This window comes from Heterocephalus glaber, unplaced genomic scaffold, assembly GCF_053883595.1.
Source record: "Heterocephalus glaber isolate CG9 unplaced genomic scaffold, H.glaber_assembly_v1.0 deba00001532, whole genome shotgun sequence".
NCBI classification, from domain to species: Eukaryota; Metazoa; Chordata; class Mammalia; order Rodentia; family Bathyergidae; genus Heterocephalus; species Heterocephalus glaber.
The window spans coordinates 29,358,837-29,377,190 of record NW_028258330.1 but is presented as its reverse complement, the minus strand read 5'-3'; the positions used below and the strand labels follow the sequence as shown (position 1 = coordinate 29,377,190).

Genomic DNA, 18,354 nt, shown 5'->3' with positions numbered 1-18,354 from the left:
GGGCTGGGTGCGGGAAAGTGAGGTTATTGGAGTATGAAGATGTGGGAAGAAGTAAGAGACTTTTGACAGAGGAGCTGATGACTGAACTAGGTCTGGAAGAATGAGCAGAGGACACCACACCCCCAAGGGAAGGGAACTCCAGGAGAGGGAAGGTTGTAAGCAACAACTCAGAGGGAAGAAGCATTTGGAGAAGTGGCTGGCACTTGGTGTGTTTCAAACACAGAAGAGAGCTGGGATGGGTGAGAAGGAACACACTCCTGTGGTGTCTGGAATAAGACATCTAATCTAATGATTATGGACGCAGGGAGGACTAAGAGGAAAGCTGGACAGATGGATGGATAGGTCAGTGGGTGAAGGGTGGGTGGGTTATGGATGAGTGGATGAGTGACAGATGGTTGGATAGGTGGGCAATGGGCAAAGGATGATGGGTGAATGGGGTGTGGGTGGGTGATGGGTGGGTAGAGGTGTGAGTGGGTGAAAGGTGATGAATGGATGGGGTGGTGAGTGGATGGGTGGATGGGTGGATGGGTGGGTGACTGGGTGAGTGGATAGGAGACTCAAAGTGAGGATAAATGGACAGGTGGAAGGAAGAGGATACACATCTCTAAGTGAGGAGGTGGGCGGTGTGTGCAGCCTTGTATGTACGGGAGTTTGAGGGCTGGAGGGTTCTTCTCAGTGCTTCGGACCCATCCCTTGAATTTCAGTATGCTGTTGACACCACAAAGGTGCCTCTCCTTGCTCTTGCCCCTCCCCTTGTTATTCCTTGTCACTTGGGGCCAACGTCACAACAGGGACAGAGGGTAGCTCTGTTGTCCGGCTTTGACTTCTGTCCTAGGCAGAGACTATGTTCCTGAGCCCTCCGCATCCTTACAGCTGTGATGTGAAAGGATCCCTTATGGGAGACTGTGGATACTACATGGCTGTGGGCAGTCTGAGAGGTGTGGCTGTGGAGACAGAAAGTGCAGCCACTTCCTAGACACGAGAGGACGGGAAGGAAGGAAACACTGTCCTATACATGCTTCCCAACAAAGATCTTGGAGAGACAGCTAGGCCTTTGGCAAGAGGGTGGCCCATTCCCTGGATGGCAGTGGCAGGTGCATCTCACCGAGAGGAGGGAGCCTTCAGTGCTCCCTGGACGGACACTGTGACCCTCCCTCTGCTCACTTCAAGCCCGGAAGTGCTCACCTTCCAGAGCAAATCCTAATGGTGCACATCATATACCCCACCTCAGCTGCCCCCTCTGTCAGCTGCTTCTCACTCTTGGGGAACATGGAGGGGGCGGCCTTGATTCAGGAAGGGATTGGGGAATATCAGTGTGGAAATATTCCAGAGTCACCTCCTTGTGCTCTTCTTGAGCCGCCACCTTTCCGAGGAATTCCAGGAGTCCCTAGGGAAGGACACAGAACCCCTCTCAAATCCCAGGACACCTCAACTCTCCCAGAAAATCCTGATACACAATGTGGGTCACTAAGAAGGAGCCAGGAGCTGGGAGGGCAGGAGCAGGGGTCTCTGCTGCAGCTTTGCTACCAGCTCAATCCATGACCTCTCTGTGTCGCTATTCCTTGTTCTGAAAAATGAGACTCAAACTCTTTCCCTTCCCTGGTTTCTGACATTGATGAGACTCTAGGTCAGGCAAGAGGCACAGGTCTAGAAAGATCTTTTCCCCCTGAGCCCCATATGGAGCCACCAACTCCATATGGTGGGTTTTATCATTGTGCCTGTTTCACAGAGAAGGAAAATGGCCTGGAGCATGTGCCAAGGGCCATATAGCTAGTAAGGACCAAAAGAGGAGGGGGGTGGGAGGAAGGAGGAAGATGGATGGATGGATGGAGGAAGGAAGAAAGATCTATAGAACGAAGGATAGATGGGAGGGAGGGAGGAGGGAAGGAAGGTGTATTAGTTAATTTATCCATCACTCAGGGGACAAAACATCTTAAAGCAGGAGAGGCTTATTTTGCTCACATTTTTAGTGGGTTCAGTACATGGTTGGTTGGCTCCAAGGCAGAAACAGCATGTGAAAGGGCATGGCGCAGGAAAGCTGCTCAACCCATGGCAGCCAGGAAGCAGAAAAGGAGGAGGAAGGGACAAAGAGAAAAGGGAACAGAAGGACAGGAAGATGGATGGATGCATGGATGAATGAATGGGAAAGGAAGAAAGATAGAAGGAGAAAATGACAGGTATGGTAGATGGAAGAAAAGAAGGGAGGAAGGAAAGAAGGAAGGAAGGAAGGAAGGAAGGAAGGAAGGAAGGAAGGAAGGGAGAACAAACTCATATATTGAGCACCTGGAAAGAACTACATCTTCTGCTCCATGATTTCTCATGTGCTAGCTCCTGTAATTCCCCAAAACAATCAGACAAGGTGCTTTGTTATCCTGTTACTGAAAAGGAAGGAGAAACTCCAAGAGGAAGTTCAGGCCTCCTCAAAGGCTCACCTGCAGGCACAGTGAGTCTGACGCAAGCACAGCCAGGAGAGCAGGTGTGGAGCTGAGCCCCAGCCCCAAGCATCTGCTTTCACAAGATGCAGAGGGAATCCCAGAGGAAGCGCTTCCCAGCCTGGCTTTCTGGGCACACCAGTGCCATGCAATGCTTCCTACAACAAAGGGGTCCGCGATCAGCTGGGTTTGGAAAGTGCTTCACACTCCAGCCACACGTGGACAGTCCCCAGGTCTCAGCCTGTCGGAGGCTCTGAGACCTTCTCTGGAAAGAATCGGAAACTTCTTCCATCGCTTCTGCATTCAGCCAGCTTACTTGTCCTCAGGGCCCTCTCCTTGGAGTACCTGCCGGCACGTAGTGGCACCTGTGCTCTGCCCTGCCCACTCTGGAGCCGCTGCTTTTGCCAGCTCCTTTGCTTCCTGCAGGAAGTCTCAGGAAAGGCCTGTGCTGGTGGTCACTGGACCCCACAGGTGGCATGGTTGTTGAATGAATGTGTGAGCACTTTCAGGGCCATTGCCATGGTTGTGGGCTGTGGCAGTGGGGGTGACCCTTGCTTTCAAGGTGTTTCAGTTGGGTTCTGGGAGGAGAATGGGCAGGGGAGCACCCGCAGCTGCTGCTTCAGGTCAGGGGTACCTGTGGAAAAGGGAGGGCCTTAGTCTCTAGGAGCTCAGGGATGCTCCCTCCTTGGGCTGGGGAGATTCAGAGTAGGGAAGCCCAGTAACCCTTGTATCTCAAGGCTGGGTGGGCACTGTCCCTGGTTAAAGCTGGCTCAGACAGCCCCGACTGGTACGGGCCTGGCCGAGAGGCTCTCTGTGCTCACTTTGTAAATGAAAAGCAAACACGCACACATGCGCTCACCCCCCGCCCCGCCCCCACAGGATTGCATCAGAGCTGTGGCCCATGGTCAGATGCTGTCAGCCTGCACATCCTCCCACAGGTGAGGGGATAGTAGCTCACATGTTCTGCACAGAAGGTCTAATGGAACCCTCTGTGGTTAAAGGACTGAGAAGGAGAAGCTATTTGGCACCTGGGGTCAAGCTCTCTGGGGGAAGAGGGGTGGTAGTTACAGAATTCAAAGAAAGAGTTCATCAGAGCTGGCTGACATTTGAGTGGCTGGATCGGGGACAAAGAGGCTGAGGGCCAGGGCCTTGTGCTTATGTGTGGCGTTCATTCACTTCTCCATAAATACCTATCAAGTTCCTACCAGGTGCCAACCATACTGCAGCACAGGAATGGGAACTCAGCAGCAAAGGAAGCAAACAAGGTAGACAGACACATGGAGTTTACATTTCAGCGAGGAGACAGCCATAAACAAGCAAAGAAGTAATTCTCTCCAGACAAGGATTTGTACCATTACATGAAGAAACTACAACAATAACCACAGGCCCCATGACATCATTACATATAAGGTGAATATTTAAATTTTAAAAAATTATTGTCTGAAGTTGAGGTGTTGTGGCTGCCTAGATGTCCTGATTGATTCAAAACATTTACCTTTCATGGTCATTTCAACTATGGGGAAGACCCAGAGTCACAAGGTGCTAGAACTGGTGAGTAAGGTGGATGAGGACACACCATACTGTTTTCACTTGACAGAAATTACTGTAAATGTTTTGAATCAATTCAGTGCAAGGAGGCAGGGACAAAAAGACACTCATGAAAGAGAACTTTCAGCACTCAGAAAGTGGCAAGAGCAATGGGATAAGTGTGTTCAGAGAGAGGGGAAGTATTTTGAGGGGGGTCAATGGCAATGTGACCCTGGGGCCCATGCTGTCAATCACCATGCTCCACTGGGCCACCTCCATCCTTTCCAACCCTCCTAGAATCCTACAACCACATGGAGACCAAAATCAAAACACCAAGCCAGGAGCTGGATTCTTTCCCAGCGTAACACACGCGCTGGAGTGCGGGAGATAACACAGCCCCGGGTGATATGGGGGAGGCCAAGCCTTTGACCCTGCCTGGGACCCAGGCATCCTGAGAACATCTTCCACATCCAGCCCTCTCTTTTCCAACAGGACAGCAGCTATCAGACAAAGAAACCCACATTTGAACCAGTGACTGTGAGAAGTGGGATTCAAACTGGTGTGTTTGTCCCCCTTGAAAAGCAGGAAGAGGAAGGCGCTGGAGTGGTTTCTTTCAAAATAATAACAGAGCTTTCGTGACTATTTCTGTGAGTGAGGTAATGTCCCAAGTGCTTCATGTGCATTCTCTCATTTAATCATTAATAACAGAAGGATTTTATTATCATATCTGCACTATACAAATGCTGAAAGAGAGACTCATGGAGGTTCAAACTGCACCCCAAATCTTGGAGCTAGGAGGTTCCAAGGGCAGAATTTGAACCCAGGTCTTTGTAGCTCTAAAGCCCAGGCCCTTAGCCCTGTGCAGGTACCTCCCAGGGACACCCCAACCTAAGTAAGCCTAAGCGGGGAACAACTTACAGCTTGCAGGACCAGCGAGACCTGGATGCTAGGGAGGACTTTGTGGGCAGCTTCTAGCAGGCTGTCAAGGGGCACTCTGAAAAGGGCAGGTGTCTGCAGAAAGTCTAGAGAGCAGAAGGTGCAGCTTTGCCTGCCATGACAGTTGGGCTCCTACCCATAGATCTGCAGGGCGACTAGAATCAAACTCCTCCTGCTTCCCAAGGACTAAGATCTCCAACCTCCGACTTCTCCACGTGGCTCTGGCAGAACATCCGGCCTAAGCCATGATGCACATGTTAGATATGTCACAGGGCAGACCTCTCAGCTGGATAATGAAAGGACAGTGTGCTGCCACCCCAGGGAGCACCGGATACCACAGGTCACGACAGTCCAGGTAGAGCATCTTGCTCCGCACGGAGGGGACAGGTTCCTAAGGAGAGTATTCTCCAGGTCTTCTCAACCCTCCTGGCCTGAGGTCTTCCCTGGCAAACACCTCCTTCCACATGTTCTCTACCACTTCCTGCCTTCTTCCTTCCCTGGGCTGCCCCTTCTCTGCTAGACCCCTCCCCTGCTCTTTCTTATTCACCATTCCCTTGTCTTTAAAGAAACAAACAAAAAGATCACAGTTCACAACACTGATAATGATGCAGTGAAATGGACTTTCACAAATATCGAGGGGCAATCTATATCAAGAGCTTAGTTAATGAGTATATTCTAAACTAATCTAAGATGCAGTCAGAGTCTTAGGGATAGCCAGGGGTGGTAGTCCGCTCAGGGAGACTGAGGCAGTAAGTTCGAGGCCAGCCTGCACTACACAGTGAGACCCTCTCTCAAAAAATGAGGTTTAGGGCCGGGGATTTAGCTCAGTAGTTTTGGCGCCTGCCTCGCAAGCGCAAGGTCCCAAGTTCGATCCCCGGTACCAAAAACAAAACAAAACAAAAAAAACAACGAGGTTTAGGTATGGCAGTGGTGACTGTGTTTTGTAATAGGGAAAAACATGAATTTCTGTATAAATAACTATGAATAGGGAAATTGTTGATTTTATTAGAATATATACCTAAAAAGAAAAATAGTTAAAAACTGTCTTCAGGGCCAGGGACTTAGCTCAGTGGTTCCAGTGCCTGCCTCACAAGCACAAGGTCCCGAGTTCAATCCCTGGTAATAGTTGTAGTAAAAGATACAGTTGCTCCAAATTCTTTACCCTTCCTGAATCCACACTTTTTGCTGCCTCCCCACTGGAGAAGCAGAGTGTACTTCTGACCCTTTGCTCTGGGCGCAGCCATGTGAAGAGTCCCAACCAATGGCACGCTGACCTACACGATGCAGGCAGGGCCTTGAAATGTGTGGGATGGCAGCATTTACCCTCTGTGCTCCGCCATCACCAGGCAAACACGCTCCCAATGGTCCCGCACTGCTGCTGATCCCCCGAGGATGTGACCTGTGACCTGTGAAGCAGATCTAGACTCAGCCAACAGCTTGTAGCGTGGCCCAGCCTAGATCTGCCACACAATCCCAGCTCACCCACAGACAGGAGCGTAGGAGTCAAGAGGGATTAAGTGATAAGTTGGGGGTTGGTAGGTAGCGTTACTGTGGCAATAGCTGAATGGTACAGTAACTGAGGAATGTCTCCAATTCTATACCATCAAGTGGGGGAAAAATATATTCCACACATGCCCATAGGGAAGAGAAGACACTAAAAGGTAATCGTGCCTATATCTGAATTGCATTTTTCATTTTTGTATTTTGCTCTATTTCCCAAATGAGACTAGAGTAGAATAAGCCAGAATTGTTTTCACGGGCAGAAAAAGATGCACAGCCTGCGAAATCTAGAAGTTAAGTGTGTTTTGGTGGCAGAGCGCATGCAGTACCCTTAATGAGGAAGCCAGGACTGTAGGTGGCAGCAGGGTGCCCTTTGCTGGGGCTGCTTCCCCGCTGCTCACGTCCTCACTGGCTCCTCACCTGGCTCCTCTTCCAGTCCATGCCAAGGAGGCCTGGGCAGCTGCGTGAGGGCCGCAGAAGGGAACTTCTTTGCATCTTGTGAAGACAGGCCTCCTGTCCTTGTCACACCAAGTCTACCTTTGGGGATTCTAAGCCTCAGGGAAGAAGTGGAGGAAGTGGTCACCGAGTGTGTGACCTGTGCTGTGCTCCATCCCTGCATGTGTCCAGGCAGGAGGCAGAGCAGTCCCCACCTCCAAGGGGTCTGTGAGTGCAAAATTAGCTTACGAATACAAGCTAAGTAAGCAAGCTCTAGTAAGTGGAAGTTGTTTTTACCACCTGCAATACAAGAGGGCTTGGAGGACAAGGGTCACCCCATGGGCTTCATACCACAGCTCCTCTTCTTGTTCCTCTCCCTCACCCCATCTATCCCCACTCTTGGCCAAGCTACCCATGGCTCCAGCGTACCTCTTTCTTGTTCTGAGTAACAGGGAAAAGTATTTACGGAAAAACAAATGGTCCTCAACTCTGCCACCTAGAGGCCATATTTGGGATCTGCAGGCAGCTCCAGGCCTTCTGCAGCCAAGGTGAAAACAGTAAGCAAGATTTGTTCAGTGTTACCTGGAGGACTTGACCAGATGATCCCCCAGAGCCTTATTTGAGTGCTCAGAGGGAAAGGAAATGGTCTATGGTTGTATTTAATAATCCTATGACTAAAATCTAGCCTAGTGTTTGGTGCATAGAGTCATACTTCCTGGATTCAAATCCTGACTACTTATGAGTTTAGGCAAATGATTCTGCCTGTCTGGGTGCCAATTTTCTCATCTGTAAAATAAGAATAATCTTCCAAATGGGAACTGGAATATTTCTACTGTAGTTTGGGTGTCAAATGTCCCCATAGGGTCCACACGTTAAAGGTTTGGGCCCTAGGGTGGTGCTATTGGGAGTGGTGGGAAGTCCTTAGGCCACTGGGGTGTGCCCTGGAAGGGGACTTGGCACCCCAGCCCCTTCCTGTTTCTCTTTCTTTCTGGCTTATATGCCGAGCAGTTTGCTCTGAAGTGCTAAAGCAATGGGCCTAACAGCACAGACGGCCTCCTGGTGCAGATCCCCTGGTATTCTCTCCCAGATCCTTTGGCCTCCTGATGCAGATTCCTACCAGACATTGCCCTGGCCTTCTGCTGGACCCCTTGGATCTGTAGCACAAGGACAGATCCTCTGCACTCCTCTATATCTGGCTCTGTGGGCAGCCCTTGTAGGCCAATCTTGTAAATTTGTGTCCTGCATTAAATCTGATTCAGAGCATGTGCAGTCTTTTGAGGAGCTTTGCCCCAGCCCTGCAAGCTCTTGTAAGCACCAATTACCTATTCCTACTTTTTGTTTATTCACACAATTACCAACAACATAACTGGATGAAATGAAATTGTTTGTGGAATACTTGTAAAGTACGTGATCTGTGATCCATGGTCAAAGGTTAACACGTGATAACATTAGCACAATTAAGGCCATGATTGGTGTTTAATGGGAGAAAAGGAAGGAAGAAGACCAGGTACTGTTGAGCACTGATTACCTCTGATTTTTAAGGAATAGGGACTCATTATTTATTTATTTTTTTTAAAAATTATTTATTTATTTTGGTACTGGGGATCGAACTTGGGCCCTTGTGCTTGTGCAGCAGGCGGCAAAACCACTGAGCTAAATCCCTGGTCCGGGACTCATTCTTTAAAAACAGCACGATGTACTATGATTACATAAGGATATCGTCACTTGGAGAAACAAAGTGAACACTAACTGACACAGGAACTCCACAGTATTGTTTGTAATTTCTTATGGATCTAAAAATTTCAAACTAAAAAGTTTTAAAGCTAAACTCCATGTGAATGAATTAAAGCGCTCTTGTAAGAGAAGTAATTGTGGGAGTGAGGCAAGTTTCCTGAGCAGTAGCGTGTAGTGATCAGTGGGGAAGACGCTAGGGTCCAGTGGCTGGGGTCCCAGTTCCTGCCTCCGTGTCCAGCAGCTGTCACTTCGCTTTACTTCTCTTCTTTCTATCTTCTAGTGGGGTTGCAATGATAGCACTCATCTCTCAGGGCAAGACCAGGGTACAAGGAGGTGCATGGGGACTCTGGGAGCAATCAATGCCCAGGGCCAGGCAGCCCTCAGTGGAGTGTTACAGGTTTATCCAACCACACCACAAAGTAGTCAGTGGAGAAACTCTTCCCTCAGTAACAGCGAGACCTGTGAAAGGCTGCACCCCAGGAGAGAAGTCAGAATGCCGGTTACCCTGAGCACGGTGGGGTGGGGGGTTCCTGGAAGGGCATGGGAGCTTGATCTGGATGGTAGCTACACAGGTGCCACATCAGGCTGTTCATGGTAAATCTCTAGGGACTTTAATGGATTATACTCCAATCTTAAATACCTAAGTATAAATGATTACATCATAATATGCTGGGATAATTGAACAGTTAGGGGGAGAAACACCGAAAACTAAAGGATTGGGTCTTTCACACATCAGGCACCGAAATTAACTTTATCTTTTTTTTTTTTTTTTTTTTGGTACTGGGGATTGAACGCGGATCCTTGTGGTTGCAAGGCAGGTGGTGGAACCACAGAGCTAAATCCCTGGCTGAAATTGACTTTAAAAATAACTAGGAAAACTATTGGTGGAGAGTTATCAGTTTTCTGGAGGAGAGAAGACTTTTCTAAGGATTAAAGGCAAAGAAGAGCATCAGTGAAAATGCTCACAGTCCCATGAGATGGTAAGCGCCCTGTTCCCCAACCCCTGATGCCCAGCAATCACTCGGTTACTATTTGTGATACCAGTTAAATGAATAGCTCAGCAATTTTCTTTGCTGGATGCTTGGCAGTGTGGAAGGTCTGAGGGAAGGGGATGGGCTATGCTGGCACTTTTTGGCATAGTTCTCACTGGCAGGGGCAGCTTGGGTCTCTGCAGGAGCCCAGCAGCATCTTCTGAGTAGGCAGAGTCCCTGTGGAAAGCCTCTTCCTTCCCAGCCTGCTTCTTCAGCCCCTCTAGCCTCTGCTATTCCTGGGGAATCAAGAGAGAGCACTGACAACAGGAAGCAGGTTTGTTGTCTTTTTTTTTTTTTTTTTTTGAGGAGGGGTGATTCTTTTCTTTTAATATTTATTTTTATCAGTACGTTTGTAGCACATAGTGATTACATTTACGGTGGGTAATTGGTACATGCACGTAACCCATTGTAAATCATTTTATGTCCCCCACTTCCCCCCACCTCCAACTTTTGGGCCCCTTCCCACTTGTAAAAGAGCTGTCTCATTGTTTCCTATTATCTGTCCTTTACTTTGCTTTTTATTTATACTTTGGGTTTGTCATATGAGAGAAACCATGTGATATTTAAGCTTCTGTGTCTGACTTATTTCACCTAGCATTAGACTTAGGACTCAGGCCCACTGTCCCGAAAGTGATTTCCTAGCTGAGGCCCATTGCTCAGGAAGTGGTTTCCCAGCCACAGGAAGTGGTTTCCCAGCTACAGGAAGTAGTTCCCCAGCTACAGGAAGTGGTTCCCCAGCTACAGATTTTTCTGGACTGATTTCCATGGGCTTAATGGTAATAGTTCACATAAGGGCCCAACTAGTCACCTCAGGATTCCTTCCTACTGCCCTCAAGCAGGAAGGGAAGGAACCAGTAGAAAAAGGGAAATGCTCAGAGGTGTGTGAACTTTTTTATTACAGCCTAGAGGATTCCCAGGGACCAGGAGAATAAAAGCCACTTACCTGGAGGAGCCTTAAAAGGTGCAGAACTGAGCTGGATCCATTTCATTCCCGAGTCCCCATTTTCTTTCTTTCTTTCTTTTTGAGTCCCCATTTTCTAAAGGTACTTACTTTCTAAGCGGATTACAGATGATGTCCGATTGGTCCTATGGGAAACAGGTGCTACTCAACCCTGGGAGACAGGAGCCATTCACGACCTCTTCTCCACAGAGGGAGCAACTGAAGCACAGAGAGGCTAAGTTATTACCCAGGATTCCACAGAAGCTAAGCCAGGGGAGCTATAGCATCCTGGGATTTCTGGCTCCAAAGCTTATTGTTTTAATCACTGTGTTATGCCACTTCAAATCTACTCCAAGAAGGAAGATGCCCATACCTATCAGCCTTCCAGTGCCAGCAAGATATACAGGTGGTAATAAAAAGTATGATGATTGTACTTTTTATGATCGTACTAATAGCCATGTAGAGAGAACCTATGCCTTCAGGCCACCTAAGGATACACAGTGGCAAGAGGCTCACACACACCTGCATGCACAGCAGGCAAAAACCTACATGTAACATGGGGACACAGTGACACGCAGGAAGGCACGTGTGTGCAAACACACAGACCTGCAATAGAATCACTCCATCTCTCAGGCTGTGGTGGCATCACAGCAACCTCAGGAGACAGGGCTTGCAGGGACCCTTAGCCACTTACCCTGAACTGAAGGCCTCAAAATGTCCCTGACCATCTCTGATAGGTGATCTGTGTTGCTTTTAGGCTAAGCAGGCACAGATGTCCAGCCTGTGGCATGCAGCAGCCACCTGGGTGTGTGTTGGGTAGATAGGAGCCTCTGGTGATCACCATCCAAGCCCAGCTCACCAAGGAGGCCTGACAGGCTGGATCCTCCAGCCACTAGCATTTGGCTTTCTCTTTTGCCAACAGAAGGCCGGTTAACAATGGCCAAACTCTCCATGGGGAGAAGAGCTAGCGTGGCATCTAGGAATTGGGGGACTGGTGCATTAGCCAGTCTCCCACCCTAAACTTGTCACATCCCCAGCCCTCAGAAACAGAGGCAGCTGAGGAAGAGCCTGGGTGCTCTGATTCTGGAATATAGCAACAAGCTCCCTTCACCTCCAGAATCTAGCAGAGGCCACTACAGAGTCACAGGGGCCCTGCAACACAGCGTGTGAGAAGATTCTTGGTGTTCCATTTAGAGGCCTCCTCTTGCTTAGGTTGGCCCTCAATTTGTGACTCCACCCCTCCTTTTGTAGCTCCATTTCTCACTTTGTGGCTCCATCCCAGCTTAGAGGCTCTGGTTCAGCCACGATGCCAGGATTTACTTTACTTGCATGGGCTCCCTTCCCCAGCCTGTAGTGTGGACTGGTACCTGCTCCTTTATAAGGTTTATCTGGATCCAGTTACCCCTGTACAATCATTTACCAAATATTTACCCCTAATTATGGGCCACTCTTATTACTTAAACCTATTTTAAAAGAAAACAATATCCCTACCATAAATGGAGGACTCAGAGTCACTTGCCATCAGTAGAAGCTAATGAGAAAAATGAATTCTCAGCATCCTTGACTGCCTCTGCCCTGGGAGTTTAAACACGCCCCTGTGATGATTTAGGTGTCCAAGGAGATTTTTCCTGCTCCGCTCTGATCCCAGTCCCTGTCTTTGGTTGGAATTAGATTGCTGCCCAAGTCATGGAACAGACAGGTGGCATCTTCTAAACCACCACCAACCATGCCAGGGATTTGCAAGTCTTGGAGTCACTACCTGAGACCATCAGCCTTCAGGAATCCTGCAAATCTCATGTGACCTGTGCAGCACAGTGCAATTTTCCACATGGATGCCCTATTTATCCCTCGTCTCCCAAACAGGGAAGGAGGGAGCATGGGGATGCACTCAGCTCAGCTCCCAACCTTGAGTACACAGAGGAGAAAAGGGCTGACCAGGACCTGGTATTGTGGGAGGTGCGGTCTGCTAGGGTCACAGACAGTACACAAATGCACACATATGACAATCAGGGCTTGAAAATTGCTCTGTCAGTGAGTCAAATCAAGCAAGGGACTAGAGAGTGAAGGAGACAGTGACGCCATTTTACAGAGGGAGGTGGTGGTGCTCCTCATGACGAGGTGCCAGGAGCACAGTGAGTGGAGAGAGCCGCCATGCAGATGCCTCAGCGCAGAGCCTTCCAGCAGGCGGTAAGGCCTGAGGCAGGAACCTGATTTCACGGTCAAGGAACAGCAAGGTCGTTGAGGGGCAGAAGTGCAATGACAAGCTCAGGTGATGGCCATGTCTACAGACATGAGGGTGAGAAATCCTTTGCGAGGATTCCAACCCAGTCGTCCTGTATTGTCACTGTGGGAGACACTCTGAGCAAGAACTGCCTAGGTGATCCCAGTCAACCCCAGAACTGTGAGACATAATTATAGTATTAACAGTCACTTAGTGTTGCTTTGCGCTAAGTTTAAGGGGGTTGGTTACAGAAACATAAGGCTGTCTGTTTCTTACGCTGAGGGAGATGGGAAGACATCTGAGAGTTTCATGCAGGCATCTTAGAATCCCACTAGGAAGTTAACGTCACGAAGAAGAGACTTGTAGTCCCTGTTGTAGCCCCAGTGTGTAAACAGTGCCTGACAAATAAAAGGTACTCAGTAAACATTTCCTGAATGACTTACTGTCAGGGAGAACATAATCTAATTTACCTTATTAAAGGGTCATTTTGACTGAATTGTTTGCTTCAGATGATACAGAACAGGGTTGAAGCACGGAGACCATAAACAGCATACTGCAAGGGTCTAGGCAAGAGAGGAAACCTTTTCACGTTCCAGCTCATGTCAGAACCCTGTTACATATCTCTTGGTGGCATAAGGCCCTCCCACATGCCCTGCAGGCCCAGCTGGAGCCTCTGACACTCGGACTTCAGTTCCTTCCCCTGTTGGATCCACTCCTCCTGCACCCGTGGACAAGCTCTCCACCCAGGACAGCTGGGCTCAGCTGGAGGGGACCCCTTTGCTGAGGTGGATTCACTGGGCCTGAAGAGGAGCCAGGGCTGTGGCTAGCAGGACAGAGGAGGGAGGTTAGGCCAGGCTGTCCCTGTCCAGAAGCCCTCTGGGGGTTTGGCAGCATGTACCCCCAGCATGTCCCTCAGCAATGACAGATACATAGCTATCTCAGGAAAATGACTGGTGACCCATAGTTCTCTAGAATCCTTGGCAACAAGCGACGCTGCTACGCAAGACAGAGAAAGGGCCGAGCCACTCTGATTCCTTCACCTTCCAAAAGGCCAGCAGCCTCTGACACACTGTGCGGAAGTGAGCACTTCTGAGAGAGCATGGGACACCAGGTAGGTGACAAAGTCCCAGGGCAGTGCTTAACTGGCCATGTTGAATTTATACCCGAAATGCCTGTGTCTCCCTCCACCCCACCTCCTTACTCATGAATCCCACTGCCATGGCCATGGTTTTCCTGTTTGTAACACACGACCCCTCATTCCCTCTCCTCCCTAGCCAGATCTGCCCAGAGCAAAGTAGGAGGCCACTGGGTGCACCCAGCAAATGAGCCAGTCCAGTCTAGAGTGTGAGTGGGTCAGTGTCAGGCACTATGTGGAGAGGTGGGGCTGGAGGGGCCAGTTTTCCTCGGGGAGTGGAGAGAGTCCTTCCCTCTGTAGCTGTGGAGAGAGGAGAACAGAGTAATTCCTGGGTCCTGGCTGCAGTGTCTTATGACTCAGGCTGTGTGGTTTATCCTAAGAGCCCCTAGTTCTGCAGCCTGCCCTTTAATTCCCCTCTTCCTTCTAAGTTGCATTGAATGAATTTCCACTTTGTGCAATCAAATATTTCCAGGATAAGACAGAGCAAGATTCATGGTCCAGATAAATGACAGTCCAGGGCTTCAAATGAGCTTGGGGATTACATCTCTATGCCGCTGAGCAGAATCCTTGAAGAATTTTTTTTGTACTCAGGATCGAACTCAGGACCTTGCGCTTGTGAGGCAGGCATGGTGCCACTGAGCTAAATCCCCAGCCCCCTTGAGGAATGTTTGAGTTGGTAATAATGCCCAAAATACCAGACTGGTATCCACAATGACCTGGACACACATCTGCCATCAGATCATTAGCTGTCCTTGGCAGACAAGAGGGAGGAGGAATATATCCCCAGGTTCCACAAATATGACAAAAGTATATCCTGTAAATTCTATGGATATCTGAGCTCAATATCCATCCCTGGCAAGATTATTGATCTCTCCATTCCATCTGAAAATAGGCCAAAAGAAAAGAAAACAATAAACATAGATGGTTTAAATTTCCCTGTTGGAAAAGAACATTCAATTTGGGCTTTAAAAAACTATCCATATGCTGCTTTAAAAAAGGTCATAATTCAAAATGGCAAAGGTTAAATGTGGAAGGATGATGGGCCGGGTGTAGCTCAGTGCTAGCGTGATTACCTAGCATGTGTGAAGCTCTGGGTTCGCACACTGCAAAAAAGAAAAAAATAGAAGGATGGAAAAATGTTGGGTAAATGCCAGTAAACAGGACAGATAACCAATTAGCCTTTCAGATTAAGATACATTCTTGGGAGATGGGAGGAGCGCACCCACAAGAATCTGTGACAAGGAACTTCCATGCAATAGCATAGCAAACAACATAAATACTGTTAGAAATGTGAAATTGTCAGAAACAGGTAATTTTCCCATAGGACCCTGGCTTTCCAGGTATTGAGTTTGCCAGTTCTCCAAATCTCCCACTCATACCTCCTGTCTTTGTGTAATCCATCCCCTCTACTAGGGACAGGACTCCTCTTCCACAAGTCCTGACCACTGCCTGGGCCGGGCCACAAGTTCTCACTGCACTAGAAACCATCTTAAAATTCCAGCTAAAGGAGGGATCGTCTCCATGTCAGGTGCTCTATGGGAGAGCAGGTGGAGGGACACCAGAGTGGGTGAGCGGCACACCAGGGGCTCCACCTGCCATTGGTCAAGTGGACATTGCAGTTACCTGCTGCACATCCTCACTCCACACCCTCACTCCACCTCCCCATTGTGCAGCAGCTGTGACCTCACCCCCAGCCCAGTCACACCACTATATGAGTGACAGCTAATGGGTATGGTGTCACTTTGGGGGTGATGAAAACTCTGAGATGGTTTGTGGTGATGGTTGCACAAGCCTGTGAGTGTACAACACACTGTTGCCTCGCACAGTTTAAATGGGGTGAGTTGCATTGGGTTACCATGAAGCCCAAACCATTGCCAAGTTCACTTGTGTAGGACCCAGAGCTGGTATTGGTTGCCTCTCTCAAGATCTTTCTGCTTCACCAGTTGAACAGAAAATATTTGGAGATTTTTTTTTACATGTTTTAACTATTTTTCTTATCATAAGTCGATGAAATAGAAGATTAGTAATTCCCCGATGACTACCGCCACGTTATCCATGCTTACATGTTGCCATGCGTGTATCTGGAATTCTCTCCAGGCATGTTCAACCTGGAGCCAGACACTCTCTTCAAACCACCCACGCCCAGTCTCAGCTTTTCCACCAGGCCCATTTGAGTCCCAGGTATGAGAGGCATTTGATACTCTGCTGAGGGTCTGGGCCCTTTCAGTCTTACCTGCATGGTGCTGTTTACTTGACATACTTGTCTGGGAGAAGTTAAACCACCACCACCCTTTTGATATTTTAAAAATGGTTTCATTGTGATGTTTTTCTATATCCCCTGATTTTGGGGTGGTTTGCATTTGTCAGAATCACAAGTCCTTTTGCAACAAGAATTCTAGTGTTAGTTACTATGCACCTTTGTGCAGAGGTAAGGAGAAGAGATTGCTGGAAGCAGACTTACCCAATCAAAGGGTCTGTGAAATTTGGACACTTCTGGTCAAATTGCTCTTGAAAAAGAATTGTTCTGGTGGATTTTATTTGTTTCTTTTGTGTTCACTTTGCTCCTGTGGCCTACCTGCCTCCCTTTTGGGGGATCTTGTGTCCTGGAGTCCTTAAAGCTGGATTTTGCCCTAGATTGAGGCAGCCCCATTGGTGCTGCTACTCACTCTCCCATTTCTGAAGGCATGGTCCAGGACCCAGGGCCAGCTTCTGGGACCTATGGCCCATGCTGGAAACGGTCACACACTTGGTTTTCTGCTCTGCTGTCACCATCATGAATTTCTTAATAATTTTTGAGTAAAGCCAGCTATGCTCTTTTTGCAGATGGCCTGTCTTGTCAGTACCTCACCCACAGCCCTAGCCATGCCTCCCCCAACTGCCCTCCCATGCACTGAGGTCAACTGTGAGCTGCAAACAATTCCATCCAGAAATGTATTCAAATGTGGTAAATCTCCAGTCTGCCAGTGCCTCAAGGAAGAGACAAGTCACACAGCCTCTCTCCTGGCAACAGCTTGGCCATTTTCACAAGCAGAAACTTAACTGGAGACCGATTCCCAGTTAATTATAAAATTGGCTGTTCCGCTCTATTTATGGTTTTTGAGAAAACTGCGAGTCAGTGCCTCCTGTGAATCTGCTGGCACCCCATGCTGGTGCACAGCTCCGTTCCTTTCGCTGCTTTTTGATTTGCTGGGAAATTACCAGCATCTGTGTGTTTTTGTGACAATCTGAAAACTGCGGCAACTAAACCAAAACAGAAGTCATTGACTGTGTCACCATTTGATCACTAAGCAGTGAAGAGGAGCAATCATTTCTTTGGGTGAATTTTCTGGGAAGGCCAGAATGGGCCAGAGGAAAATACAGGGAGATGTAAAACACCTGCAGTTCTACTGGGGTAATTGCAGCACGGCTGCAAGTCCCCCTTGTTTTAGCAAGGGGATGCATACTCAGCACATCCACAATATTTGTTCAGAGTCTTACAAATAGACAATCCTTTGATTTGGTTTGTTTCCAATGTTTTGTTAATATCTGGTATATGCAGAAAAGTGCACAAATCCTACATGCATAGCATGATTGTCTTCAGTTGTGATTTTGACTTCAAACATTTACTGAGCACTTGCTGCATGCCTAGCAGCAGACACACCCAGGTTTCAGTTTACCATTCACATTAACCCCCTGGCAGAGGAGCTACTACAGATGAGGAAACACCCAGGGGGATGAGGAGACCCACCCAGCCTTATTCAGTTAGCAAGAGGTGGAGCCAGGATTCAAACCCTGGATGCTAGCACCAACACCAGTGCTCTTCAAACCTGTGCTGGATGGTCTAAGGCAGGCACCAAGGTGTACGTGTGATCTGAATGCATCGTCTTCTCCTCCACCAATCCTACTCCCTCTCTGAGGTCCGAGTCTTACCAGATGGCACCATCAAGCACTCAGAGAACCACTTCTGATAACCCTCCTTGCAGTGCACCACATCCCAAGGTGCATGAATGAATTTCACCCTTTATATGTCTCTTCTCCTCATTCCCACTGTTCTGCTCCATACCACAATTCCCTCTCCCTGGATCACAACCTCATCACAGTCTTCCTACATATCTTCTAGGTGCCCTTGTCCAAGGACCTCTTCTGGGCTCCCAGAGTTGGCCTCTCAACCAGGAGGCTGGCAGAGTCCACCCAGGGCAGAGTGGTTTAAGGGCCAATTCCCTCATCCAGCAGAGACATACTGTCGCCCGCCATACCAGGCACTACAAAGCCAAACAAGGTGCTTGGAACAGGATGTCTCCATAAATGTTAACTCAGCAAATCTGTGCTGCTTCTAGGCTCCACCCACCTGAGATTCAGACAGGGCCAATGACTTGTCCATGGCTGCCCAGCTGGTGTGCGGCCTCTATCCAGTTCTTATCCTGCAGACAGTAGCCAGAGGCTCACAAGCACAGTGTATGAGGGAAATATGTTCCCCCAGGGAC

The 18,354-nt window shown here is 48.6% G+C and overlaps 1 long non-coding RNA gene across 1 annotated transcript; it reads left to right on the top strand.

Annotated features, from left to right (window-relative positions):
- Positions 1-3,497: 3,497 nt before the first annotated feature.
- Positions 3,498-16,165, top strand: LOC147824735 (uncharacterized). The gene is made up of 3 exons (XR_015442035.1): positions 3,498-3,842; positions 4,452-4,615; positions 9,379-16,165. It is a non-coding gene; the product is annotated as an uncharacterized LOC147824735 (long non-coding RNA).
- The last annotated feature ends 2,189 nt before the right edge of the window (positions 16,166-18,354 follow it).